Source organism: Dama dama, chromosome 14 (genome assembly GCF_033118175.1).
Source record: "Dama dama isolate Ldn47 chromosome 14, ASM3311817v1, whole genome shotgun sequence".
Lineage (NCBI taxonomy): Eukaryota > Metazoa > Chordata > Mammalia > Artiodactyla > Cervidae > Dama > Dama dama.
This window is the reverse complement of record NC_083694.1, coordinates 76,327,942-76,355,551: the sequence shown is the minus strand read 5'-3', so window position 1 is coordinate 76,355,551 and position 27,610 is coordinate 76,327,942. Positions and strand designations below refer to the sequence as shown.

Sequence of the window (27,610 nt, the reverse complement as noted above, 5' to 3'; positions counted from 1 at the left end):
CGTGTCCGTGCGCGCGCGGGGGCGGGGCCGGCGGGCAGCGGCCCTCGTGATGGACAGGCCGTGGCGGGGCGCGTGGGCCCGGGCGGGCGGGGGCTCGGCCGGCGGCCCGGGTCGGCCGCGCTGCGAGGACTGGTTGGCCGTGACCTTCCCGGGACCCCGAGGGCCCTGCTGGGCCGGGTTGACGGACCCCCGGCAGGGCGGGTTTGGATTCAGGGGCTTGCGGAGGAGGCCTTATACGGGCTCTGCAGTGGGTGGGGGCTGGACACCCGCAAAGCGGGGGGTGGGGCGCGGGGGGCCTGAAGGCCTGGCCTCCGCAGGGACCCGTGCGGATGCGGGTGGGGGGCGGAAGTCGAGGGGCCGCCTCATCCCCTACCCCGTGCCGAGCGCTGCCCCCAAAGAGCTTACAGTCTAAAGGGGCGACACGGATGATCAAGGAGAAAAACAAGTAATTCTGGGCCAAAAGGAGGGCTGTGGAGAAAATGGGGCTGCAGGAGAGGGCCTGGGAGGTGAAGTCCTGCCTCGGCCCCTCGGTCAAGGGGCTGTTGAGTTGTGACTGAGCCAGAGGAGGCGCAGGGCTGAGGGGGGTGGGATGGAGCAGGGGAAGGTGTGGCCTGTCTGGGGGAGGGAAGGGACAGGCGAGCAGAGGGCACGCCCCCTTTCAAGGTCAGGGCTTCCCAGGCCTGCAAGTCCCCTAACTGCCCAGGATCGGGCTGCCTGGCTGAGGCCCTTCTCAAGAGACAGTGACCACAGAGACCCTGACAGACAGTTCTGGAGCTGGCGGGGAAGGGGCGGGGCGGGGGTGGGGGAGGGCGCTGAGCTGTAGCCCCTCACACCCCGGGGCACCTGCCTGTCTCAGAGAGGAGGGAGGTCGGGTGATGGAGGGTCAGAGCCTGGCCAGGGATTGCGGGAGCCTCCTGCAATCACCCTGAGTCCGTGGTGGGAAGCGGAATCTGCGGATCCCTGAGTTGCAGGTCTGCGTAGGAAGCCTGATGGAAGGAAGGGGGTCGGCAGGTGAAGAGGGGCCTGGCCAAGCTGTGCGCTGGGCACGGGCCCCCAGACTGGTCCTGATGACCCCATGGCAGAGCTGGTGCGGGAGAGGGGTGGACACTGGCAAACGTCCTGGACTGACCGCAGGTGGGGCTGATGGGCGGATGGCCCCAGAAGGGCAGGGCATTGAAGGGGGAGTGGGGGGCATGGGAGGAGCCTGTGACCCCAGGCAGAGCCCCTGTTGTGAGTGGGGTGGGGGGACCCCAGAGCCCATGGAGGTGCCTGTGTCGTCAGGCCCCTCCCTGGAGAGGAGGGTGGCGCCTCCAGATGGTGGTGAGAGACACAGGTTCCACACCTGTGAGCTCAGCGTCAGGACACGCCTACCCTGGGACCATCCCAGACCCCGGGAGCTGCCCAGCCCATTCCTTGGGGGAGGCAGGGAGGCAGCCCCACATGAGAGCCTTTCTGGAACGAAAGGGAATGAAAGCTGATCACGGCTTCCCAGAAGTCAGCTGGGGCCCAGATGGTCCAGGCGGGCGCCCTGCCCTTCCCTTGCTCTGGGAGCTGCCAAAGAACGAGGGTCCCACTGGGAAGGCCTGGAAACTTGGAAGGCTGGGGGGTGAGCGTCCAGAGGAAAGGGGCCCATCTTAGGGCTCAGATGCTGTTGGGCCCCGGGGGGCAGTCCACCGCAGGCAACTCCAGGGTCCACACTTCCCAGGTGAAGGTCATGGCTGGCCTGGGGTGGGGCTGGAGGGGGTCTGCAGCCTGCCGCCCTGTGCAGACGTCCTGAGATCCGGGGCCTTCTCTGCAGCTCAGGTTCCCCACTTGGGAAGGGGGCTCCCCTAAGTGTCAGGACTGGGGGAGGGGTGCAGATTGAGGCGAGCAGACCTTGACGATGCCCCCCTGCCCCGAAGCCTGAGAGCCTGTGCTAACTGAGAGCAGCGCACACGCAGTCCCATCCCAACCTCCCCTCCGGTCGGTTGGTCAGCAGTTGACTCCCTTGGAGGCGCCCCCTCCTGCGCCCTCCAGGTGCTTGGCCGTCAGGTGCAGAGGGACCCAGGCGGCTGGGTTCCTGCTCCCACCTCATCGGAAAGCGTCTGGACCCACGTGAGGGGTTGCCATGACAACAGCTAGGCCGTTGGAGGCGCTGGCCAAGCAGAGCAGGGGAAGGAAGTCAGGAAATTATCTGTCTCTGAGCCAGTGGGTTGATGTGGGGTGTTTCAGGGGGCAGGGCTTACTCTAGAGGCTGCTTTCAGGGATCCGTGAATAGGAGGGGGAGGGAATCGCCTTCTTCAGCAGCGCTTTTCCTTTTTGTTCAGCACACTGGGTGGGTGGAGAGTTCTGCGGAGTCCTCCCAGCTCTGATGCGGGGCAGACGGGCTGTGTGTGCGAGCTCGCCCACACTCACGTGCCGGCGACTCCACACACAGGGCTGCGGTGCGGGAGCCTCCCCGGGGGGGGGGGGGGGGGGGGGAGGGGGCGGGGGAGGCCGATGCTCCCGGGTTCATAGAGCCTGGGAGAGCCCCGCGTAGTCAGGGGCAGCAGGCGGGACCCTTCCTCCAGGTTCACTCCTCCTGGGTCCTGCCCTTGCCCTTTGGGCCTCCCCGCTCCAGCTGCTGTAGGCCCTACTCTGCAGCTGAGAGCAGCGGATGGGCCGAGGAGGGCTCCTGGCCGCTCCTCTGCCCTGAGGGCAAGCACACGTGGAGGGGCGTGTCCGGAGCTCCTGGCAGGAGACAGTGGTGGTGAGAGTGTCCACCCCCAGGCCCAGGCTCCCCGGGCGAGGGCCCGAAGTGGAGCAGGATCAGGTCGCCTGGAGTCACAGCTGCTTTCTCACTGCTGGCCCGTGTCCCCTCCCTAGCTGACATGCACTGCGGTGCAGCTGGCCTGTCCCCCCTGCCGCCAGCACCAGAGGCTTTCTCTCCTGCAGACCCCAGTCTCACCCTGCCCCGGTGCCCCCTCCACGCACACGCCTGCGGCTCACAGCCTCTGGCATCCGGGGCTGGGGGTGCGCTGTGTAAGGGGGCTCCAGGGAGAGCCGGTCCTGGGTTGACCAGGCTCATCCCTGCTGTTCTGCAACCCGTCCCCTCACGGCGGGAGGAAAGAGCCCCTGCCTCCCTCCGTGGGACTCAGAACACACAGTGAAGGTTGTCTGGTGGAGCCACTCACCTAAAGCCGAAATTACTCCCTCATAGCATCGCAAGCAGGTGGGTGTTCTGTTAACACACTCCCAGTGACAGAGGGCTCACTACCTCGTTTTCCTGGAAAGCACTCATTGTTAGAAAGGCCGCTAAGCTGATTTTCTGTCTCTGGAGAACCTCCTCCGGCGTGGAGGGCACAGACCGCCCCCGCTCCGGATCCTCATGAGTCAGGCCGGTCACCTCTCAGATGCCTGTCCACTTCTCCTCCCATCTTTTTTCCCTTCCCTGTCTTTTCTTTTGGAGTGAGACTTGCAGAGGTGGGGCCAAGCTGTTCCCCCTGATTCCTGGGCCCCAAGGAGCCCAGCTCCTGCCTGGACCCCCACCTCCTTGTAACATCTGCACCCCAGCACCTGGCCAACCTGGGGTCCATCCCACAGCGTCCTCTTCAGCCTGGAGGCCTGTGCTGGCCAGCCAGGGGGAGATGGATGCCACGTGCTTCCCACTTGTGCTGGCCAACCTCCTCCCCCCGCATCTGCGTTATCTGGGTGTGTCCGATGCCCCCAGGGCCTGCCCTCTCCCACATGGGAAGGCGGGGGACCGGACACAGCTCCCTGGCCCAAACGGGCAGGCCCTGCTCCAGCACAGAAGCCACTGGAAGGCTGGGTCAGCCCTTGGGGGGCTCCCACACCTTCCCTCACTGTGGCTCCTGGGGACCTGGCCCTCAGAGGGAGGGAGCCAGAGCCCCCGGCCCAGCGCCACCTCCTGAGTAGCAGGTGCAGGGCCAGGCCAGGAGGAGGCAGTGTCTGTGCCCAGGCTGTGTCCGGGGCAGCTGCAGCCTGCGTGCCCGGAGGACCGGTGGGCCCGGCTCTCGTCTCTGATGGGCACCTGTGCCTGTGGCAGGAGAAGGGGGAGGCAAGGGGGTGGCAGGGGGAGCACGTGCAGGGTCCCCTCCTGCTGAGGCAGGAGCGCGCAGGCTCCGTCGCAGGACTGCTCTGGCCTCACCCGAGGGCTCTGGCTCCAGCGGCGTCCAGGCTCTCCCGCCCGCACTGCGTGTTTGCCACTCGGCTCTTCTCCAGCTCCACCCGGCCAGAGCGCTGCTGGGCGTGGCTCAAGCCCTCCTCACGGATCTATTTTCAACACCCTGATGATAGGTCCAGGGCTGCAACGGGTGGGACCACACAGTTTTCTAATCTCAGCCTGGACTGACTGCCTGTGCCTCGGGCATGCAGACCTGGGGTGTGCGCCCAGGGAGCCTAGGCTGGTCCCTGGGGAAGGCGAGTTGTCTGGAGGGGGTCCAGGAAGGGTGCTGCCTTTGGGGGTGATCGGCTGAAAAGTGCTGGTGTTTTCTGGGAGAGCCAGACTATCAGCTGTGACCCTGGCTTGCGAGGCGAGGTGGTGAGAGTTGAGAGGGCAAGCCAGGCAAGTGTGGGGAGGAACTGGTGTCCGGACATGAGCCCCAGGGCATGGTGGGGCTGGGAGGCTGGGGGTGCAGAGGGTGGCGGGTCACGTGCACACAAACGCCTGCACACTCAGCCTCCAGCAGTGGCACGCAGACCGGAGGTATGTGTATGCATGCATGCCCGCGGACTGGCCAGCTTGAAAGGGTCTGAAACACTACCAGATAGACCCCTAGGTGGAGACCACATTGAGGCTCACCAGTCTCTCTCCCAGAAAAGCTCCATAAGGCTGTTTATCTAGGACCCAGGCTCCCTCTGCCCTTGGTGACCCGCTGAGCAGGCTTCGGGGAATGCTGGCAGCCCCGTGGGAAGCCTGGCTTCTCTGGACAGGACTCCTTACCTAACATGGGGCACAGGCTCTGACATCTCGGGCTGGGATCTGACCCGCCATGGGAATCAACAGGCCCAGAGAAAGCGACAGCCTACTGATGGCTGGCCCCCACAGGTCACGTGGGGGTGTAAGGGTCTTGTTCCTTAGGGTTAATAGGTCACTCTGTGTCCAGTGACCCTGTGCTTACAACTGGGCGAATGCTGACCCTGGACAGTGGGTCACCCTCCTGAGCGCAGGGCCAGGGCCTGACCTTGACTCCTGCGGTGCCAGCTGCCAGGAGCCTCAGGAAGTTCCCCTCCCTGTGGGGTAAGCGTGACTCCTCTGCGTCCAGGGCTGCTCCTGCGGTCTTGGCTCGTTCGCTCTCTGCTACCCATGTGTGGGTGAGCCGACAGGAGGCCCCTCTCACCCCTGTGGGGAGCAGGTGGGCAGGGTGGCCTGGAGCCTGTCAGTGTGCGGGGCAGGGGTGGTGTCTGGGCGCGAGGGCACACCGTGGATGAGCGACCTTGGAAAGAAGGTCGGATCCTGGCAGCAGAGATGAGAGGGACTGGGCTCAGGAGGAGGAGAGGATGGGGGCTTCCTTGGGGCTCCGTCCAGCCGGGGGAAGTGGGAAAGGACATGGGTGGGCAGGTGGGGGGCGCCCTGCGGCGGCCACGACAGGCCCCGGGCAGGCCCTCAGAGGGGGTGGTCGGGGCTCGCCCCCCACAGGCCCCTGATGGCATCCCGAGCCTGGTGTCAGTCCGGGAGAGGTTGCTGAGTGGGGACTAGGCGGCCCAGGCCTCCCGACTTCCATGCCTGTGTGCTGAGCGAAGGCACCCTTTGCAGCCCCTGCCATGTCTGGGGCCGGGGCGGGGGCAGCGGCAGCTCTGAGGAGGCCCAAGGGGTCAGTACTGCCCCCCAGTCCCCACAGAGCCCCGACCCACAGCCCCGGCAAAGCCAAGCGGGACCGCACAGGGCAGCGCCAGCACCCCCACCGGTGGGGACGGCAGAGGTGCCCTGACGCAGAGCCCCGCTGGCATGAAGAGAAACACGCACGTGGGGCGGGCCGCCCATCTCGGCTGCAGCCTACCTGCTGCATCCCAAAGACTTCCTGAAGGAGCTGGAAGTTGGGATAAAGGAATCCATGAATACTGGGCATGAGGGGCCAAGGTATTCCAACCGCCCAGCGCTGCTTGGGTTGGGTGGGAGGGCTAGATCAGAGCTGACAGTCCTCGGGGGCCCCGCCTGCTTGGAGGCCCCGATGTGGTGTGGGGTCCTGGGGACGGTGGGGGGGACTTGTCTGCACTGCAGGTCTTCCCCACCCTCTGTTCTTCAGGGGGCCACCCGGCTGGTCCACGTCTGTGCCTCGGGTGTTGCCATGGGTTCCGCCGTCCCAGGAGCTGGGTGTCTAGCTTTGTCCTGGGGCTTGGGTTTCGCAGGAGGCCTAGGGTTCAGGGTCACTCGGCAAGTTTGAGCTGAGCTGGACGCGGCCGCACAGTCTGGACTGCAGGCTTAGGGCCCCGAGCCCATTGGTGGTAATCCCTTCTCTCTGGCTCCTCGTGGATGTCCCTGCCTCTGGTCGCTGTCCCGCCCAAGCAGCAGACAGACGGGCAGTCGTGGGGCAGCTGTGGCTACAACGCCCAGGGCTGCCAGCGGGCTTCTGGGGAGGGGGCTCCTCCATGGACCGGAAGATCGTGGCCGTGATGGGGAGGACCGGGCCAGCCAGGAGGAAATGGGCAGGGCCCCACAGTCAGCCTGGGGTGAGCTGTCCCCCCTGGGCCCTGCACCCGTGGGCCCTGGACCCGTCTGCCGTAGCCGTGGAGCGGGGACATGCCCTGTCAGCATCAGCCTCCCCTGTGGCCAGAGCAGGGTCAGACTTGCCCACCCGCCGCTCCGCAGGAAGGGCGCGCTCTGGGCTGGGCTGCAGGAACAGCCCTCTGCCTCTCAGGGCCCAACTCCCTCTTCTCTCCCTGCATCACTCCCCCTTGGCCAGTTCCCCTGATTTTAGATCACTGTGTCTGCAAGATGCAGGAGAGGGGTTAGGGAGCGTTAGCTGCATGGAGGATATGGGGGGGATGTTAGCTTCATGGAGGATCCAGGGGATGTCAGCTTCATGAAGAATCTGAGGATGTTAGCTTCATGGAGGTTCTGGGGGGGACGTTGGCTTCATGGGGGATCTGAGGATGTTAGCTTCATGGAGGATCTGGGGACGTTGGCTTCATAGACGATCTGAGGATGTTAGCTTCATGGAGGATCTGGGCGACGTTGGCTTCATGGAGGATCTGGGGGATATCAGCTTCATGGAGGATCTGGGGGATGTTAGCTTCATGGAGGATCTGGGGGATGTCAGCTTCATGGAGGATCTGGGGGTGACGTTAGCTTTGTGTAGGATCTGAGGATGTTAGCTTCATGGAGGATCTGGGGACGTTGGCTTCATAGACGATCTGAGGATGTTAGCTTCATGGAGGATCTGGGGGATATCAGCTTTATGGAGGATCTGCGGGGGACATTGGCTTCATGGAAGATCTGGGGGATGTCAGCTTCATGGAGGATCTGGGGGTGACGTTAGCTTCGTGTAGGATCTGAGGGGTGTTAGCTTCGTAGAAGGAGAAGGCAGTGGCACCCCACTCCAGTACTCTTGCCTGGAAAATCCCGTGGACGGAGGAGCCCGATAGGCTGCAGTCCATGGGGTCGCTAAGAGTCAGACAAAACTGAGTGACTTCACTTTCATGCATTGGAGAAGGAAATGGCAACCCACCCCAGTATTCTTGCCTGGAGAATCCCAGGGACGGGGGAGCCTGGTGGGCTGCCGTCTATGGGGTCACACAGAGTCGGACACAACTGACGTGACTTAGCAGCAGCAGCAGCTTCATAGAAAATCCAGGGTTGTAGTAACGTCTGTCATTCATCGTGTGGCACGTAGCAGGCACGGTGCTGAGCGTGGTGTTGATTCACGTAACTGTCATTAACTGTCAGCCTGGTGCGTTAGGTGCTGCTTTTATCCTTGTTTCACCGATGAGGAAGCTGAGAGGTTGAGTAACGTCCCCAGAGCCGCCCAACCAGGAGAGGAGCAACCTGGGTACTCTGCCAGGCAGAGGGGCTCGAGCAGCCTCTGTAACCGCGATGCTCCTGGGCCTCCTGCAGGCCCTCTGGGCGGCCCTCACACCCTGACTCTGAGCGGTGTGGTCCACTCCGAGGTCTCCCGTGGGAGCCAGGTGGTGCAGGCCACCGAGCACGGCCCCTGGAGCCCCTGGTCCCTACTGCCACGCTGCGGACAGCGTGCGGGGCCTGTGTCCACGCCACCTCCCTGCGCTCCGGTCCCGGCCGAGCTGTGGCCCCATGAGAGCGGCAGGGGCTATCCTCGGCTGGAGCCTCATGTCTGGGGCCCAGGCTGCCTGGTGTAAGAGAAGAGCATGAGCTTGGGGCCGTGCAGAGGGGCCAGGCGTGGTCCTTACCTGCTGGCCGCCCTTGCCCCCCCGAGCCCATCCCTGTGTGTAGGGCGGGGTGAGGGCCGGGATTAAAGAGAGCTGTGAGCTCAGGGCCTCTGGCAGCCCCGGCGACCACAGAGTCAGTTCTGTTGCTGCCTTCCCCTGCAGGCCCCAGACCCTGGCTCCTCGCCCTGGTCCCTGATGGTGGCTCCCAGGGGCAGTCGGTGATCCAACCGCGTCACTCGTGGGGCGGCATCAGTTCAGCCCAAGAAGCCTAGTTCAGACTCTGGTATCTGGAGCCAGCCTGTGGGAGGGGACTCAGCACTTGAGGTCTTTCAGGGCTGGGAGCCGCCAGCGGGGTTTCCGAGAGGAGGGGCGTCTTCTCCTGCCCAGTGTTCTGCCGCACACATCTGGCTCCTCACTTCCCGAAGGCAGACCTGGCCTTGTGCCCCTGGTCCACCTGGCAGGACGTGGTGCCCACGGCTCTGATCTGTCCCAGGATCAGAAGGGATGCACAGTCTCTAGAAGTCAGCTTCGCCAAGTTTTTAAGGTCATTCATCAGCCAGTGGCTGTTAGACTTTGGTAAAAAGAAAACAGCAGAAGCAGCATCTTAAGGGCCTGGAGGTCAGCGGGGCAGAAAGGGCGCCTCGTGGCCAGGCTCGTCCCCTGTGCCTGGACTTTGGCTCTGGCCTGGGGCTTGTCCGCATCGGGGAGGAGCTGGCAGTACCCTCATTTCTGGGAGGGTAGGGACTCAGGCCCGACTGCAAGCTTTGTTCTGCTTTGGTGCCTCTACCGCCCAGGTCCTCTGGGACAGTCCTGCCCGGTTCCCAGGGCCGCCTTCAGCCAACGACCACTCTGGTGGTCCTCGAAATGTCCTACAGGACTGAGGCGTGGAGTCGCCCCACTGGCTGATTATCACTCAGCTGGGAGGACGTCTGAGCAGGAATGAGGCCAAGAGGTCCTGGCTCGTCCCTCATCTTGGAGGACGGGTGACGCAGTGATGCTGACCCAGCACTGGGTGCACGCGTCAGCCTGGGGCCCTGGTGTTGGGGCCAGCGGTGGGGGCCACTGGCCTGGTGTCGGGTGTGATGGCCAGTGGGGGCGGGAAGGGCTTTGCCTGATGACACAGGCTGCCTCTGAGCCAGAGCAACCCGGGCGGCAGGGACTGGATTCCAGCCACTTTCTCACACTCTCACAGAGATGGGGTTTCCTGCTGAAACCCCATCTCTGACTCAGAGTTCCCAGCTCCTCAGTGCGAGCTGTCTGCAGCAGCGCTGTGCGTTGCCCCCCTCTCAGTAGATCCTGGGAGGAAGGACATGGTGCAGCCTGGTCAGACCCCACAGGCTGCAGGGCAGACACCCCAAGTTCAGATCCTGCCTCTGGGTTAATCGGCCTTGAGGCCCGTCAGCCCTCCGGAGCTTCGGCTTCCTCACCTGTTCGGCAGGTCAGATCGCCTTGCCAGCCACCGCCAGGATGAAGTGAGATCTTTACTAATCTGTGGCTGCCTCGCTGGTGCACATCTGGCTCCCCCCTGCCCCCTGCATCTGTGTGGGTCTTCGGGAAGGAGGCCCTGTCCTCGGGGAGCCCCAGGCGGATGCAGCCCAGGGCCCTTTGTCCTCAGACCCCTGAGTTCTGGGCCTTAGAGAGCCCCCAGCCTCCCCCCAGCAGAGCGCCCCTGCTCTCCGTGGTGTGTCCTTGGAGCCTGCCTCTGCTGCTCCGGCTCACCCTGGCCGTGCCCCCAGGTGACCCGGTCCTGTCCGTGAGCTCTGGAGGCTTCTCCCCAGGGCGCTCCCTCTCCAGACACCAGCACCCTCTGGCAGTATTTCTTCCTCCCACGCCTTGTTTCTCCCCCGCACTCTTCCTCCCCCGCACGCTCCCAGACTCCTGCTTTGCAGACCTCAGGGCACCCGGGTCGGCCTCCTGGGTGCCGGCCGTGCTCCCTGCACCTCCAGCACCCTCCTTCCTGCAGCTGGTGGGGGTCCCCCCTCTAGGCTTCGGAGGCCTGTGCCCGGGGCTGGTGAGGCCTCTCGGTAGTCCGTCCCCACCCGTCACAGCGCCCGTGCAGCACCACCTCTCAGAGGCCTCCTCTCCTCCAGACCCCGCTCCTCGAAGGAAAGGGCAGGGGCCGCAGGCCGGCAGGGGTACTATCGCAGTGGCCGTCTCCCGGGCTGACAGGTGAGGGGCCGGAGGAGCCCTGGGGCGGAGCTCAGGAGCTCAGACTCCACCTCCCCTCCGCCATCTCCCTCTCCGTGATACAAAATCCTTGTTAAGAGGCCAGAACCGGCCCCGCCTCCTGCTCCAGCGCCGGAAGCCCCGCCCCCAGCAGGTGTGGATTTTCTGCATCTCCTCACGTCGCAGATGTACTCAGTCCTCAGGGACTCGCGCCAGGCTGAACTTCCCAGGAGCCCTTCCTTCCACCGAGGGCAGCTTTCCTGGAGGCCTGGGGAGAGCGGTGTTACTAGCCTGGTGTCAGGTCCCTTTGCAGCTGGGGTCTATGTCCCCACCCGGAACTCTCCTGGGAGGCCACCTGTCAAAGGAGAGCCCTGTTTGGGTGGGGGTCCGAGGCTGGAGCCGAGGAAGGAGCTCCGGATCCCACCTTCTTCTCGCTTGGACGACTTCCCCGCTCCCTGGCCCCTCCTCCTCCATCCCTGCCTCCTCACCGGACAGAGCTGGAAGGGGACTGTCCCCACACGCGCTCTCATCTTGCTTCCCTCCTTACCGAAAAAAAAAAAAAAAAAAAAAAAAAATCCCACGTTATCTCGAGCCGCTCTGGGAGCAGAAACATGAGTCTGGAAGAGAAGACAGACTGGGTGGGGCTGCCGTGGGGGCGGCCCAGAGAAGTCCTGTCTCCAGGGTTGATTGAGGGCTGCTGCTCTGATCCCTGAGCCCAGGAGGGGCAGGGGAGCAGGCCTGATGTCCCATCCAGGCCCGACCTGGGGCCCCAGATGCCCCGGCTTGCCAACTGCACTGACTCTGGAGGAGGAAGCACGTCGTGGTCTTTGGGGCCACAGTGGTGCACGAAGGAGATCCTCCTTTCTCTTCGTGGGTGTGAGACTGGGGGTGGGCGGCGACTTGCGCACGTGGTCACAGAAGGGCGTTCCCGCGTCACACTGGTCGGGGCTGGACAGGAGGAGGCCAGGGGGCCTTGGCTGGTCCTGGGGGAAGGGCCCCCCGGGCCAGGCCTGCAGGAGTCTGCCCGGCTGGCGCGGTGTGTGCAGCGGGTCCGAGATGGAGCACGTCAGCGTGTGGGGGGAAGAGAAGCTCATGGGGGAAGGGAGAGCCCGAGGTGGGGCCTGGCAGGGCCTGGTTATGGTTGGGATTCCGAATTTCATCCCCGAGTCCAGTGGGAAGTCGGGGAAAGTGGGGGGACTGACGCCAGGTTTGTGTTGTTCAGAAGGGACTCCAGTTGCTGTGGGCTTCAGCCAGAGGAGGCAGGTGCCCAAGTGCTAAGTTTCCCGCCGGAGCCTCTGGGCAACTCTGCAGCAGCCTGGGGCCGGGCTGGGGGTGGGGGCAGCAAGTGGGACCCCCAAACCCCACAGAAGGACACCGAGAAAGCTGGGGTGTCATTTTTGCCTGGACACTGAGTTTCTTAAATGTAAAACAGGTGCACCTGAGAATAACATCTTGTTGTTGTTGTTTATAATGGCTTATTTAAGATGGTGAGCTTGTCTCAACTGGCCTGAGGACGTCTGTGATTCATACAAACCGGTGGGTGTCCTGAGCTGGGGACATGTGGCCCCAGCGGTGGAGGTGTGGTCATGTTGACGAGGATGGAGATGTTGGTGGTCCTGCTTCTGGTGGTGTGGGGATTCGGGGGGTGGTAGTAACCAGCCGTCCCACACACGTGAGCCAGGAACTGGTGGTGCTGACAGTCTGTGCCCCAGACGGGCTGGGTTACTCGGGCTGAAGGTGACCTGCAGAGAGCCCCCCTTCCCCGCTCCCTTAGGCATCACGTGTCCCTGAGCCCAGGGCCCAGCTATGTGATGGGGGGTGTTCCCTGGCCTCGGGGACTTGGCCGTCTCTCCGATGTAGCCAAGTACTCAGTCTTCGTGTCCCCCTCACTCTGCCCATTCTGCCCCCTGTCCGTACCCTCCTCCAAGACCCTGAACGGGGGCACTCCACACGTGCCCTGGGGAACTGCCTTCAAAGCTGACACCCCCTCACCACCCTCTCCCCTGCCCCATCCGCGTCTGCCCCTCTGCAGACCTGGGCAGCTTTGGCTGGACTCTGGGGCCAGCTGTTACTCTGTGAGCCTGGTCAAGGCCCGCAAGCTCCTGGATCCTGAGTTTTCTCAGCTCTTGTAAACAGAGGGTGATGTTTTCCCTTTTTAGCTCAGACCACTGTTGGGGGACGCAGGCAAGACCATCAAGGAAGGAGGGGATGCGGCTGCAGGCCCCATGTGAGCCCACCATGGGGTCAGCAGACCTGCCCCAGAGGGGCCCTCGTCTGCCAGTTCCCCGGTGGACCCCGGCTGTCAGCTCTGGTGATAACCTTGTGGGAGACAATCTTGTGGGAGTAGTTCTCAAAGGAGGCTTTCTCTGCTCCACCAGGGACAGGCTGGCCCCCTGGGTGTGAAGCAGGAGGTGCAGGCTCTCCTTGAAGTCTGGGTCCTCCCTTTACTGCCCCCACCCCATCCCGCTTTCTCCCAGACAGAACCAAGGACTCATTCACACAGAGGTTGTCAGCGCCTCAGAGCAGTGGATTTTCAAGTTTTTTTTTCTATCTTGACCCCATAGGGAATACATCTTCTAGCAAATGCATTGTGTGATTTGCTACATTATGTTTGTTTGCTAGTCAAGAGCTTTTTGAAACAAGTCAAGAGGTTTCTGAAACAATACCAGGTCCAGTGCACTTAATGTTCTGTTATGTCAAATGTGCGTGCATGTTTTTCTTTAACTTTGAATTGCACTGAACTGACTTCATGACCCACAGATAAGTGGTAACTGCAGTTTGAAAGCCCTGCCCTTAAAGTGTGCAGAAGGCTCTGGGAAGGGGTGTCAGGGCAGGACTTAACCCCAACTTGGGGAGCAGCATCTCCCTGCACCCCTCGCTGCTCCCAGCGCCATGTTATAGCAGATCAGTTCATCCTCACACCCACTCGCTGAGGTAGGTGTTGTGAGTGTCATCGCCCTGCCCTGGGTTCGGGCCAGGACATGCTGCTAAGTGACGCGCGCTCAACAGTTGGGCTGTGTTGGCTGCCAAGATGCCTTGGAAACAAGGTGGTCCCAGCCGGGGGCCCACCGCCCACTCCCTGGCTGTCAGAGCCAGGCCGGGGGCTTCCGGAGGGCAGGCCTGAGGCTCAAGCTGTGAGAACCCAGAGCAGACTGGGCGGCACCCACCTCTTAGCGGATGCGCGGGCTAGACTGCCCCCCGGCTGCGTGGAGCGCTGGGGGTCTGGACTGCCCCCCAGCTGCGCGGAGCCCTGGGGTCCGCGTTAGGCCCGGAGCAGAGCTCTACCCGCTGGCCGACAGACAAGCAGGACCTCCCTCCATGGAAAGAAAAGCCTGACTCCAGCCTTTAAAAATAATACTGCTGTTAATTTTAAACATAACGCTCTTACAGGCTAAAAAAATAAGTGAGCTTAACAACACACTTTCACTGTTTTTTAATGAGTTTATTGTTGTAGACTCTGTAAGGATGCAACAAATGTCTTGAGAATTTATTTCAGAGCACAGTACGTGTGTCCCTGTGTTCCGTGGGCAGCTTTTAAGATCTGAGCCCGGTGCTCCTGGTGTGTGGGCAGCGGCCGGCAGATGGGCCTCGGCGGAGGAGGAGGAAGGGGGTGTTGGCGGAGGCACACGCTTGTCAGATGGATCCCTGGGGAAGAGCTGCGGCAGAGGAGAGGGGGACAGGGGCTGAGAGCCTGGACCTCAGACCCGGGCCCAGAAAGCGTGAGGCCCCCACGGCCCCACCTCCCTTTTCCAGCTGGAGCATCAAGCCACTGCCTGCCCCCATGCTCATCCCTGCCTCCTCAGAGTTCAAAGCCAGGAAACAGGCCTCCGGCCTCGCAGGCGGAAGGTCCCAGAGGAGAGACCTGTTAACAGGGCGCAGCTGTGCCCCGTGCAGGGCGCTCAGGGCAGCTGGACAGGGCCTGCCGCCCAGGGACCCGCCCGCGCAGAGGCCGCAAACCGAGGGAAGGCTGAGGAGTTGGCCTCCGAAGCCAGACGGGCTGGGGGAGGATCCCTGAAGGGGAGGGGCAGAGTCTGGGAGGACTGGGAGGGGGGAGAGGAGCCGGCGGGGGACCGCCCAGACCGCCATCCTCCTCTGTCCACCCTTCGCTGGGTTTCCTGTGAGCCTTGCTTGACGGATAAGTGGAGGGCCCTTCTCAGCTGTGGAGCCAAGTTCAGTCGCCATGGTAACCCTCTGGTTGCTATGGAAACTTGTCAAAACCAAAAAGTACTTTGGGGGAGGGGTCTCAGTCACCAGCAGGGCCGCTGGTGGGAAGATGAGGGTCCCTCCTGGGGTCCTCCTTCAGGGACGCTTCTCTGGATGCGGACCGTGGTGGGTGGGTCCGGGGGCACCGGGGCTCCGCAGCCAGACCGCCCCGTGTCTGGGGCGCGCCTCGCAGCCTCCCCCACAGCCAGCTCTGAGTGTGGACACAGCCCTGGAGCTGCGCGCTCAGTGCCCATCCGCGGCCCTGCCCCGCCCGCGCTCACAGCTGACCGGTCACCGGGCGGGTGGTCGGCCTGGCTCTGTGGTGCCACGCTGGAGGACCACCGTCTGGTTCCGTGGGCAGTCGGGATCCAGGCACAGCCCGCTGCGTGGACAGCCCCCCAGACCCTGCTGCCACTCCCGTCTGGTCTCTGCCGGAGCCTCCGTGTTACCAGAGCACTTGTGTGTGTGGTCATTTCAGAGCAGAATGAGGTTGAAAACAAGGCAGGGGAATTTGAGGTGCTTCTAGGCCCCCAGAGACCCCCACACCGCGCCTGCGCCTGTTTATCATCATAAGACTCACCTGCCGCCCTGTCCCCCTGCCCCCAGCCTCTGTGGCTGGAGCTCTCCTGGGGTCCTGGGGCTTTGCTGCTCCATCGCCTCCCCGGCCACCCTAAGTCCCCCTGGTCTAAAGCTGGATAGCAGGAGGGTCAGGGGAGAAACCACTCTCTGGCCTGGCTCGTAAGCTGTCCTTCCTGGTTTGAGGTATTTATTCCCCAATGGCCAGCTCAGGCTACAGGCGCAGCGTGCTCGCCAGAAGGAGGCGAAGGCGGCAGCCCCCTTTGAGCCAGGGCTGAGGCCAGCCCGGGAGGCCTGAGGCCCTGCTCTGCAGACCACGATGCTCCCGCCACTGTACCCCCCCCAACCGAAACTGCACCTCCCACAGCAAGCAGTGCCCACAGCGCAGAGGGGCTTCCCGGGCACAGCCTCTGTGCCCGGTCCTCACGTGGGAACCTCGAGGGCAGGAAGGATAGGAGCCCAGAGGCCAAGTGGGGCGGCTGCCCAGGCCCATGCTCGGGACCCTGTGCGTGCAGCAGCTTGTTCGTCTGACCGTCAGTCTCTGGGGTGCAACGACCCCTGCCCCCATTGCACAGGCGAGGAGCTTGAGGCCAGAGAGGGTGGTCACTCTGCTGCAGGGTAGCGGCGTGGCCAGAACTGTCTCCTGGGGGTGCTTCCCGGTGACGTCAGCTTCCCTGGGAGGGAAGAGACCAGGGAGTAAGGGCCTCAGTGGCGGTTGTGTTCAGCTTTCCCATTCCACCCAGCCCCCGACCAGAGAGGCTTTTTGCAGAGCCCAGGCTCCATTCACCCTGTGACTTCCCCTCACCACTGGCACCTCTGAGCCTGGGGACTCCCCTCCCAACCCCAGAGGAGGCTGGAGGGTTGGCAGCCCCTCCTCTCCGTCTGCTTCCTGCCTTGTGGGGGGGGGGGCGGGGGGGGCTGCTGGGGAGACACTGGTCAGCCAGGCGCAGAAGGGAGGAAGTAGGCAGGTTGCTGGGGGTCTGGATGTCCCCCCACAGCAGAGCCGCAGGCAGGACGAGCAGGAGGCCAGCTGGGGAGAGAGAGAGAGGCTGCCCCAGGAGGGACAGGAAGCCCTCTCCTGCCTGGACCCGAGTCCCCGCCCCGAGCCCCCCTGCACTGGGAGCAGCTTCCTTCAGCCCCTTCAATCAGAACTGCCGCTGGTGCTAATGTGGAGCAGGCCGGGCACCAGATCCCATTGTAAGCACTTGACACAGATGAACTCTTCATAATAGACTCCAAGCTGGGATAGTTTTGTTCCCCTTCTGCCAGTGAGGCAATTGAGACAGAGAGGTTGGCTACCTTGCCTGGAGCTGGGAAGCGGTGGAAAAGGGTTTGGAACCAGCATCTGAGGCTGGGGCAGCGGGGGGCACAGGCTCTGTGCTGTTGAGTGGACCATAACCTGCCTGCACGACTGGGGATTCTGTACGGAGACTGGGCTTCCCTGGCCCTTGTACTTGTTTCTCCGTCACTAACTAGTTAATTTTTAAAATATTTATTTGGTCGCGTGGGATCTTAGTTGCAGCCTAAGTGGGACCTAGTTCCCTGTTTTCAGTTTAGTTCAGTTGCTCAGTCAGTTGTGTCCAACTCTTTGTGACTCCATGGACTGCAGCATGCCAGGCCTCCCTGTCCATCACCAACTACTGGAGCTTGCTCAAACTCGTGTCCATTGAGTCGGTGATGCCATCCAGCCATCTCATCCTCTGTCGACCCCTTCTCCTCCTGCCTTCAATCTTTCCCAGCATCAGGGTCTTTTCAATGAGTCAGTTCTTTGCATCAGGTGGCCAAAGTATTGGAGTTTCAGCTTCAGCATCAGTCCTTCCAATGAACACTCAGGAGTGATTTCCTTTAGGATGGACTGGTTGGATCTCCTTGCAGTCCAAGGGACTCTCAAGAGTCTTCTCCAACACCACAGTTCAAAAGCATCAATTCTTCGGTGCTCAGCTTTCTTTATAGTCCAACTCTCATATCCATACATGACCACTGGAAAAACCATAGCCTTGGCTGCTGCTGCTAAGTCACTTCAGTCGTGTCCAGCGCTGTGCGACCCCAAAGACGGCAGCCCACCAGGCTCCGCCGTCCCTGGGATTCTCCAGGCAAGAACACTGGAGTGGGTTGCCATGTCCTTCTCCAATTCATGAAAGTGAAAGGTGAAAGTGAAGTCGCTCAGTCATGTCCAACTCTTCCCGACCCCATGGACTGTAGCCTACCAGGCTCCTCCGTCCATGGGATTTTCCAGGCAAGAGTACTGGAGTGGGATAGCCTTGACTAGATGGACGTTTATTGGCAAAGTAGTATCTCTGCTTTTTAATATGCTGTCTAGGTTGGTCATAACTTTCCTTCCAAGGAGTAAGTGTCTTTTAATTTCATGGCTGCAGTTACCATCTACAGTGATTTTGGAGCCCAAGAAAATAAAGTCTGAGACTGTTTCCTTTGTTTTCCCATCTATTTGCCGTGAAGTGATGGGACCGAATGCCATGATCTTCGTTTTCTTAATGTTGAGTTTCAAACCAACTTTTTTACTCTCCTCTTTCACTTTCATCAAGAGGCTCTTTAGTTCTTCTTCTCTTTCTGCCATAAGGGTCATGTCATCTGCATATCTGAGGTTATTGATATTTCTCCCGGCAATCTTGATTCCAGCTTGTGCTTCATCCAGCCCAGCATTTTCTTATAATCTACTCTGCATATAAGTTAAATAAGCAGAGTGACAATATACAACCTTGACGTACTCCTTTCCTGATTTGGAACCAGTCTGTTGTTCCATGTCCAGTTCTAACTGTTGTTTCTTGGCCTGCATATAGGTTTCTCAGGAGGCAAGTCAGGTGGTCTGGTATTCCCATCTCTTTAAGGATTTTCCAGTTTGTTCTGATCCACACAGTCAAAGGCTTTGGCATAGTTGATAAAGCAGAAGTAGATGTTTTTCTGGAACTCTTGTGCTTTTTCAATGATCCAACAGATGTTGGCAATTTGATCTCTGGTTCCTCTGCCTTTTCTAAATCCAGCTTGAACATCTGGAAGTTCACAGTTCACGTACTGTTGAAGCCTGTCTCGGAGAATTCTGACCAGGGATCAGACCCAGGCCCCCTGCGTCGGATGTCTTAGCCACCAGACTACCAGGGAGGCCCCTCTCCATTCCTGATTTGTATCACATGGACTCATGCTGTTTGTGCTCTGAGTTATGATCCAGATCTACCTTTCTATTCTGTTGCTCAAATTGAATGTATTCTGTTGTGCCCTTTGCCCAATGAGGCTTGGAGGTGCCATGTCTGGTCATGGTCTTTGGGAACAGAGAAGGAGGGCGCATGGGGGGGTGTCTGTAGACTGGTTGCCAGCCAGCCTTGGGGCTCCATGCCTCTTCCTTCCCCTTTCCCTGGCTCTGACCCCACCCTTGGCTCAGCCACTCAACAGTCTGGTTGCTTCTACCTGTGAAATACCCCCTGTTGTCTTAACTCACACCGTCAGGCCCTCATGGAAGCATCCTGGCTCCCCGTCTCCGATTCGTCCCCAGCCCTGCTCTGGGGGTGCCCTCCTCGGGCACAGCTGGGACCCCACTGCTCCCCATGGGGGGCCCCCAAGGCTGCTGCAGGACAGCATTCTGATTTCTTATCCTGACGCCCGAGGCCTCCACGGGCACACCTTCCTGCCCTCCTGGCTCCCCCTTTGTCTTCTCTGCCCAAGCCATCTGCCAGCATTTCCCTGAGGAAGTCGGGTGAGACTTGGTAATTGACTCTGCTGAAAAATACAAGACCCTTGGTTTTGTGCATCTAGGAAGTCCCGGCTGAAGAGGGTTAGATGGGGTTCTCTATAGCAGGACTTCTCAGCACCTGTGTAGACTCACTGCAGCTTGGTGACTGCCCAGGAACAGGTACGTGGGTGCAGAGTCCCCGCATGGCCTGGGATCCTGGGTTCGCACAGGGCTTTCTGGAGGACGGTGGTCCATGGGCCCCTGGGGGATGCTGCCCTGTCTGTGCTCACACTGGGCTCTGTGGTTCCCAGACCTGCCCCAGCTTTCTGGTCTCTGTGCCTTGGATTGAGCCATGTCCTAGCCTAAAACACCTGCTGCCTCCAGCGTCCTCCTAGGAAGCCTTGCCCGTCCTTTTCAGGTATTTCTTGGCACCTCACCCCCACCCCGAGCGTGAGCCTCTTCGGGGTCTCCTGACCCTCCAGGCACCTCCTCTGACAGTGTTGTCGGGTGACACTGTTGGTTTTCACTCCTCCGCCTCTTGCCCGGCAGCTGCCCCGTCCTCCCTGGTCAGACTCCAAACCCCTCGCTGGCAGGGCTGAGTCATCATTGTCGCGCGTGTCACGTGATACACCCCGACTCCGCTGTGCCTCGGAATCCCGTGCAGCTTTTTATCTTTTAATAAATGTGAACATTTCAGAATAGTTTCAGATTCATCAGAAAGTCGCAAGGATATTACCAGGAGCTGTCACAGGCCCCACGCCCAGGCTTGCTGTGTCGTCCTTACTGAGTTCGTTTGTCAAAGTCAGTGAACCAGAGCATCGTTGCTACCGAGCCCCATGCTTTGTTTCCATTTCCTCAGTCTTTACCTCATGCCCTTCTTCTGTGCCAGGATCCCATCCAAGGACCGCGGTCCCTTTGGTCCTCCTGTCTCCTTAGGCTCCTTCGGGCCGTGGCTGCTTCTCAGTCTTTGCTTGGTGGGATGGCCCTGAAGAGGACTGCCAGGCATCTTGTAGGATGTCCTTCAACGTGGGTCTGATGGTTGGACAGAGGCTTGATGACCACGGAGGCAAAGTGTCATTCTCACGGCATCTGATGAAGAGTGTTTACTCCCAACGTGATCTGCCATTGTTCACCTTGATCCTCCAGCTGACATAGCGTGGTCGTGTGTTTCCCCAGCAAAGTTCCCCTCTCCTTTTCTCCAGGGTGCACCCCCGGGAAGGTGGTTACCCTGCGCAGCCTCATTCAGGAAGGCGGGCAGTTAGGTTCCACCTCCCGCCAGGAGAGTGTCCAAGTAAATCCTCCTGTGCGGGAGAGTTCTCTGTTCGTTTCTTTAGTTAGGTCAGTGTGCACTGGTGATTTTTTATTTCATTCTTTGAGTTATGCTCTGATCCTGTGTTTTTTATTTTGATCAAACTGTTTCAGCTTTGGCTGTTGGCAGAGAGCTTTTAGTTGGTACCTGTGTCCCTTTGACATAACCTGATATTTTTTAGTTTTCTCCTTTCTGGCCCTACAAGGAGCTCCAGATTCATATTGCACCTGTTCAAAACCAGCCATTTGTCCAAGGGGTCCTGTCCTTTCATCGGAGGATGGAGTTAGAAACCAGGATCCAGGTGCTGGTGATCTCACTGGTCCTGGGGCATCACTGCTTCCAGACCCCTTCAGTGGACAGAGTGAGGACATGTTTGTGTGTGCCAAGCTGTGTACACACACACGTGTGCATGCATGCTAAGTTGCTAAAGTCATGTCTGACTCTTGCAGCCTATGGACTGTAGCCCATCAGGCTCCTCTGTCCTTGGGATTCTCCAGGCAAGAATACTGGAATGGGTAGCCTTTTCCTCCTCCAAGGGATCTTCCCCACCCAGGGATTGAACCCTTGTCTCAGGCATCTCCTGCATTGGCAGGCAGGTTCTTTACCACTGGCACAATCTGGGAAGCGTGTACACACACACACACACACCACACACACACACACACACTACATACAGCACACACACACACACACACTACATGCACCACACACACACACACCACACACACACCACACACACACACTACATACACCACACACACACACCACACACACACACACTACATACAGCACACACACACACACACACACTACATACACCACACACACACACCACACACACACACACTACATACAGCACACACACACACACACACACTACATACACCACACACACACACACCACACACACACACACACACACACTACATACAGCACACACACACACACACACACACTACATGCACCACACACACACACACCACACACACACCACACACACACACTACATACACCACACACACACACCACACACACACACACTACATACAGCACACACACACACACACACTACATACACCACACACACACACCACACACACACACACTACATACAGCACACACACACACACACACACACTACATACACCACACACACACACACCACACACACACCACACACACACACTACATACACCACACACACCCCACACATACCACACACACACACACCACACACCACACACACACACACACCACACACACACCCCACACACACCCCCCCCCCCCCCCACACACACACACACACACACACACACACACACACACACCTGTAATTGTATTTAACATAATGAAAATAACAAACATTAGTTAGTGTCTTTGTGTCCAGCCACAGTGTGGTGCCACATGGTTCGTTGTAATGTTCCTTCTTTCGTGTGTGTGTTCAGTCACTAAGTTGTCTCAGACTCTTTGTGACCACGGACTGCAGCCAGGCTGCCTTGTCCTTCACTATCTCCTGGAGTTCGCTCAGATGCATGTCCATTGAGTCAGTGATGCTCTCTACCCATCTCATCCTGTGCCTTCTCTTATGCAGCTTCTTAAAGCCCTGTTTCTTCTGCATCGCAGTCTTTTCAAGGCAAAGACTGCACTCCGGAGGCTCTGTAGCAAGCATGCAGATGTGTCTGAGATTGACTTGACTTTAAAGAAAGTCACAGGCGTGCAGGGCCTCTCACCCCCGGGGCGGTGGGCATGCTGGCTCCCGCGTCCCTAGGTGACGCTCTGCGGGAAGCCACCTGCAGCCCTCGCCAGGGTGTCCGTTACCCCATGTTTGGGTGTTTCTGCTCATTTCCTGCTGTATCTGGTTCCCAGGGCACCTGATAATTCTGGTTTGAGGCCAGACGGCGGATGCGTTACCGCCTGCAGTGGAACCCTCAGGGCAGCAGGCCTGCCCTGGCCAACAGCTTCCTGCCCTGCAGCCACAGTCAAGGCTCGTGTGTCTCTGAACAGAGTCCCCAAGCTTGAATGCCTTCTGGATAATTTTCCAAATGAGGAGCTGGTGCAGGGACACGGTCAGCTAGTGGCAGAGCAGGCAGCAGACCCGGCCTCTTCCCTCTTCAGACCCCCGTGTCCGCAGCCCCTCCGCCAAGTGCCTGTGCTGGAAGCACAGGATGCCCGCTGGACTCCGGCTTTGTGGGGAATCGTGCTGTCTGATCTGAGCTGAACCTGCCCGGGGCTCGTGTCCTGCAGACTGTCCCTGCGAGACGCTTCTGCGGGGCAGCAGGACAGGCTGTCCTCAGCTCACTGAGCTTGGTTTCACGCCCTCCTGAGGCTCCAGACCCAGGAAAGAGGGTGGGAAGGCTCACACCTGGCCAGAGGCAGGTGCCACTGCCCCATTCTCCTGGATGAGGGGGTTGTGCTGGCCCTGGCCTTGTCCCCGTCCCCAGCCCCAGCCGCTCACTCGCTCTGGGGCCATCCTGCCTTCACCTGCCGTATTGCTTGTCCAGATCAACCATCCCCCGAGGTTCCCATCAAAACACTCATTTCTTTAGTCTAGATGCTTGGAACACAGTCTGATTAAGCTGTGGGGCAAGGGAGTTCCTGGCGGCCTAATGGTTAGGATTCGGTGCGTTCACCGTGGAGGCCCAGGTTCCCTCCCACATGCTGTGTGGCGTGGTATGGACAAAGAAGCCAGCACAGACAGAGAAAACTGTGAGACAAGATGCTTTCAGGCTTCAGAGATCTGTTACTGCATCTTGAGTGTTTAGGGTGCAGGCCCTGACCGCCACCGGATGCCTCTTGTTAACTGCACTTGGTCTTGAGGGTGTCCCAGGCATTTCTAGCCACGGTTCTTTATGCTGAACTGACAACCTTGTGATTTTGTTGCAAGGTTGCTACCGCTTACTTCTGCCTCCTACCCCACCCCCCAAATCCACTTGCTGGTTTCAGGAGCTCCCGGAAGTAGCTTTTCTCTGGTTCCTGTCTGGCCGTATTTGCCTCCTAAAGAGCCCTCAGGCTCCTCCTGGTCACAGTCTACCCTGTTCCTTTTGGAGAACGGCCGACCCCTGCACGGCCTTGCACACCTCCCCGCCCTGCCCCCGCCCTGCCCTCCGCAGGAAAGCCAGGGTGGCGGGGGCTCAAATTTGCTGAGAAAGCTCCCACGGCAGCTGCTTTGTCACTCAATTCAGAGACTCCTTCCTGGGTGGAAGGTGCTCTGTGATTATGCATGGTTACCCATTAACAGAAACCTTTCAGCTCCGGCAGCCTTCATCCTAGCTTCATCCTTTTCTCCCTTCGGAGAAAACCATTCAGTTTTTAGGAAGGTCTTCTTTGCCAATATGTACAGTATTGTACAAATTCCTGCACAAATTAACCAATGACCCGCACACTCTTTCACCCTCAATATATAGCCGAATGTATCTCACTGATTGATACTGGCAGCTACTACGGACGGTTTCATAGGTCGCTTTAAAAAACAGAAACAGAAAACAGGGACCTTGGGTGGAGGGTGGGCCAGGAATGTCTTCCCTGAAACCCCATCACCACTCAGCCTGACAGACATCCCTCCAGCTCCAGGTGAGGGATGGGAGAGTGTGGTGTCCTCAGCTGGGAGGGGGGTTGCTGAGAGCTGAGACCAGAGTGGCCCAAGATGACAGTAGTGATTGTAACTGCTGCTTTTGAGTCCTTCCCGTGTGCCAGGACTTAACAGATGGTATCTCACTTACACTTAACCATCTCTGTAACCCTAAGTAGTAGATGTTTCGTTGTTGTTCGGTCACTCAGTCATGTCTGACTGTGACCCCATGGACTGCAGCACGCCAGGCCTCCCTGTCCATCACCAACTCCCAGAGCTTACTCAAACTCATGTCCTTTGAGTCGGTGATGCCATCCAACTGTCCTATCCTTTGTCGTCCCTTTCTCCCGCCCTGAATCTTTGCCAGCATCCGGGTCTTTTCTAATGGATTGGCTCTTCACATCAGTTGGCCAGAATATTGGAGCTTCTGCTTCAGCATCAGTCCTTCTGATGAATATTCAGGATTGATTTCCTTTAGGATAGACTGGTTTGATATCCTTGCAGTCCAAGGGACGCTCAAGAGTCTTCTCCAACACCACAGTTCAAAGGCATCAGTTCTTCAGTGCTCGGTCTTCTTTATGGTCCAGCTCTCATATCCATATATGACCACTGGTAAAACCATAGCTTTGACTATATGGACCTTTATCGGCAAAGTAATGTCTCTGTTTTTTAATATGCTGTCTAGGTTGGTCATAGCTTTTCTTCCAAGGAGCAGCGTCTTTTAGTTTCATGGCTGCAATCACCATCTGCAGTGATTTTGGAGCCCAAGAAAATAAAGTCTGACACTGTTTCCATTGTTTCCCCATCTATTTGCTATGAAGTGATGGAACCAGATGCCATGATCTTTGTTTTTTGAATGTTGAATTTTAAGCCAGCTTTTTCACTCTCCTCTTTCACCTTCATCAAGAGGCTCTTTAGTTCTTCTTCACTTTCTGCCATAGGGGTGGTGTCATCTGCATATCTGAGGTTGTTGATATTTCTCCCGGCAATCTTGATTCCAGGTTGTGCTTCATCCAGCCTGGCATTTCGCATGATGTACTCTGCATATAAGTTAAATAAGCAGGGTGACAATACACAGCCTTGACGTACTCCTTTCCCAATTTTGTACCAATCTGTTTTTCCATATCAGATTCAAACTATCGCTTCTTGACTTGCATACAGGTTTATCAGGAAGCAGGTAAAGTGGTCTGGTAGTCTCATTTCTTTAAGAATTTTCCAGTTTGTTGTGATACACACAGTCAAAGGCTTTAGTGTAGTCAATGAAGCAGATGCTTTTCTGGAATTCTCTTGCTTTTTCTGTGATCCAGCGGATGTTGGCAATTTGATCTCTGTTCCTCTGCCTTTTCTAAATCCAGCTTGAACATTTAGATGTTTAATTACTTCTGTTTTGCTGATGAAATAAAAATGAGATTTCTGAACGTTAAGACTCTTGGTTTACATACCTCTCAGTGGAGTCAGTGGTTCTAAAGCTACCATCTACCTGCCCTGGATATGGGTTCAAAATAGACTGGAGCCCTAAAACTAACGTGGTCCGTACTGTCTTCTGAAACTGACTTAGTTTGTAGAGGCTGACAAGGAGAAGGAGGGGAAGCCAGTTTCCCCGGAGCCATGCCTGGGGCAGGAGAAGGTGGGAGCCAGGCAATGTGCCAGGCCCTCTGACCATGCCGTCCTAAATGTCCCTTGTTTGCCCACACGGTTAGGAGAATGACCACCTGGCCATTTTATATCTAATCGCCACAGAAGAGGTAGGTGACACTGCAGGTCATTACATGTGTCAGATTAACTTGGTTGTTTTATTTAAACACTAAATTCTTTTTCTGTGTGCTCAGCGTCTGTCGACTCTTAATTTAAAGAGGGAGAGAAGGCAGAGGTGCCAGACAAGAGCTGCTTGTCCTCAGGTGTGCGGATCTGGGGGCTCTGGGTCCCGGGGGGAATGGGGGTGGTGGGGGAGGGGGTGGCCCTGGGGGAGCGGCCCAGCAGGCTCGTGAGCAGGTGCGGGAGTCCCCTAGCGTGAGGGCGGGTCACACAGCTCCTGGGCTCCCTGACCCCACGGCATCGAGGAGAAGGAACGTCCCAGGACAAGCAGGGTGTCCTGAAGAGCGTGCTGAGGGAGGGTGGAGGAAGGTCGTGAGGCATGACGGCACCTCCCTCATAAAGGGCTTCCACATGAAATACTGGCTCCTTCTAAGCAGGCCAGAGCTGACACGGAGCCATCCTGCTCGCCCTTCAGAGCCGGAGATCCCTTTCTGCTGGCCTTTCACTGGGGGAAGAGGCTCAGATATCACGCGATTATCCCTGACACCCGCCCCAGAGAACGTCATTATTCAGGGGATTCTGAAAGCCAACATAATTAGTCCAATTAATCTCTAGCAATGAATTATTCTGTCCGATAATCGTCTTCGGAAGCAAAGGATTCATTAGGGTCTCTGGCTGACAGCGGGGAGTCGAATGTCTTTTTATCTCCCTCCCTGTCCCCTATTCAATAAGATGGGTCTTCTCGCTTTGATAAATTCCATCTCCATTAAGGAGGGAGGGGCTGGTCAGGAGCAGCAGGGCTGGACCTGGGCTCCAAGGCGTGCCGCCTGCTCCCCGACCTTGTGGTTAAGGCCTGCACGTATCTAGTGTTAGCGTAGGGGCAACTGGGTGTGAGCTGTGTGACCAGCCAGCATGGTAACTAGGGGTCTTCGTGGACTTCCTGCTACTACTGAGTCGCTAAGTCGCGTCTGACTCTGCAATGCCGTGGACTGTAGCTCGCCAAGCTCCTCTGTCCATGGGGTTTCCTGGGTGAGAATACTGGAGTGGGTTGCCATTTCCTTCTCCAGCAGATCTTCCCCACCCAGGGATCGAACGCACGTCTCCTGCTTGTCAGGTGAATTCTTTACCACTGGAAACAGTTAATCCCAGCACACCCACTGACCGGGGGTTCTCCAGGAGTTCCAAGGCCAAGGTCCGCATTTTTGTCAGAACTTACTTTGCATCATTTAGCGGTCGTGGCTCCAAGTGGAGGCAGTTGGTGGAACCCAGGGAGTTGTGGTCCCGAGTTGTTGGGATGGGCTGCCTGGGGAGCTCAAGCAGCCTCTCTGAAGAGCTGCCGGTCCGGGCACTGGGGGGCTGGTCGGGCTCCTTGCTGGTCGGGATCCCTGGAGTCCCAGCTCCGTGAGTCTGGGATAGAGAGTTTTATTGTAGCTTTTCTCACCGCATGTTATAGAGCCATCAGTCCAGTAAAAGACATGGGTCTGCCTCCCAGGAAAATCATGAGGCCGATGCGTAACAGGGGTTTGTGATGGCCTGGAAAATTCAGGGAGATCTTCAGAATGAGTTCCTGAGCTCCACGGAAAGCGTTTCTGGTGTCAGGGGAGCCGCTTTCCTCTGATTTGTGTCTGGGCAGAGGGGAACGGAGGCGGAGATGAAAGGGAGGAAGAAAAGGGCGTCCTGTGAGCAGCCTGGAGCGGTCCAGCGCAGACCCGCACAGAGCTGCAGGTGCCGGCCGATGACGCTGCTGGTGGGGGCAGGGGTGCGTGAAAATCTCCTTGAGGGAGAGCCGGAAGGTGGGCAGCCGTGCTTGTGGGAGATGGGCCCCTGGGGGCAGCAGCTGCCTCCCTGCACCCACCCCACCGCCACCGCTGTGAACTCGGCGGTCCCTCGAGGTGGAACAGGTGGACGTCTGTGCTTCATGGAGCAGGTGCCGGGCCCTTGGGGACGAGAGCTACAGCCTCTGCCCTGGAGGCAGACAGAGGGTGAGGAGGTTAGAGGTGGACAGAGATGCGGTGCGCAGGCTGTGGGC

General features: G+C 58.9%; 1 protein-coding gene across 4 annotated transcripts in view; it reads left to right on the top strand.

Moving 5' to 3' along the window:
- The window catches only part of NAV1 (neuron navigator 1), a 194,306-nt gene that overhangs the window by 72,980 nt on the left and 93,716 nt on the right, over positions 1–27,610 (top strand). The window lies entirely within an intron of this gene.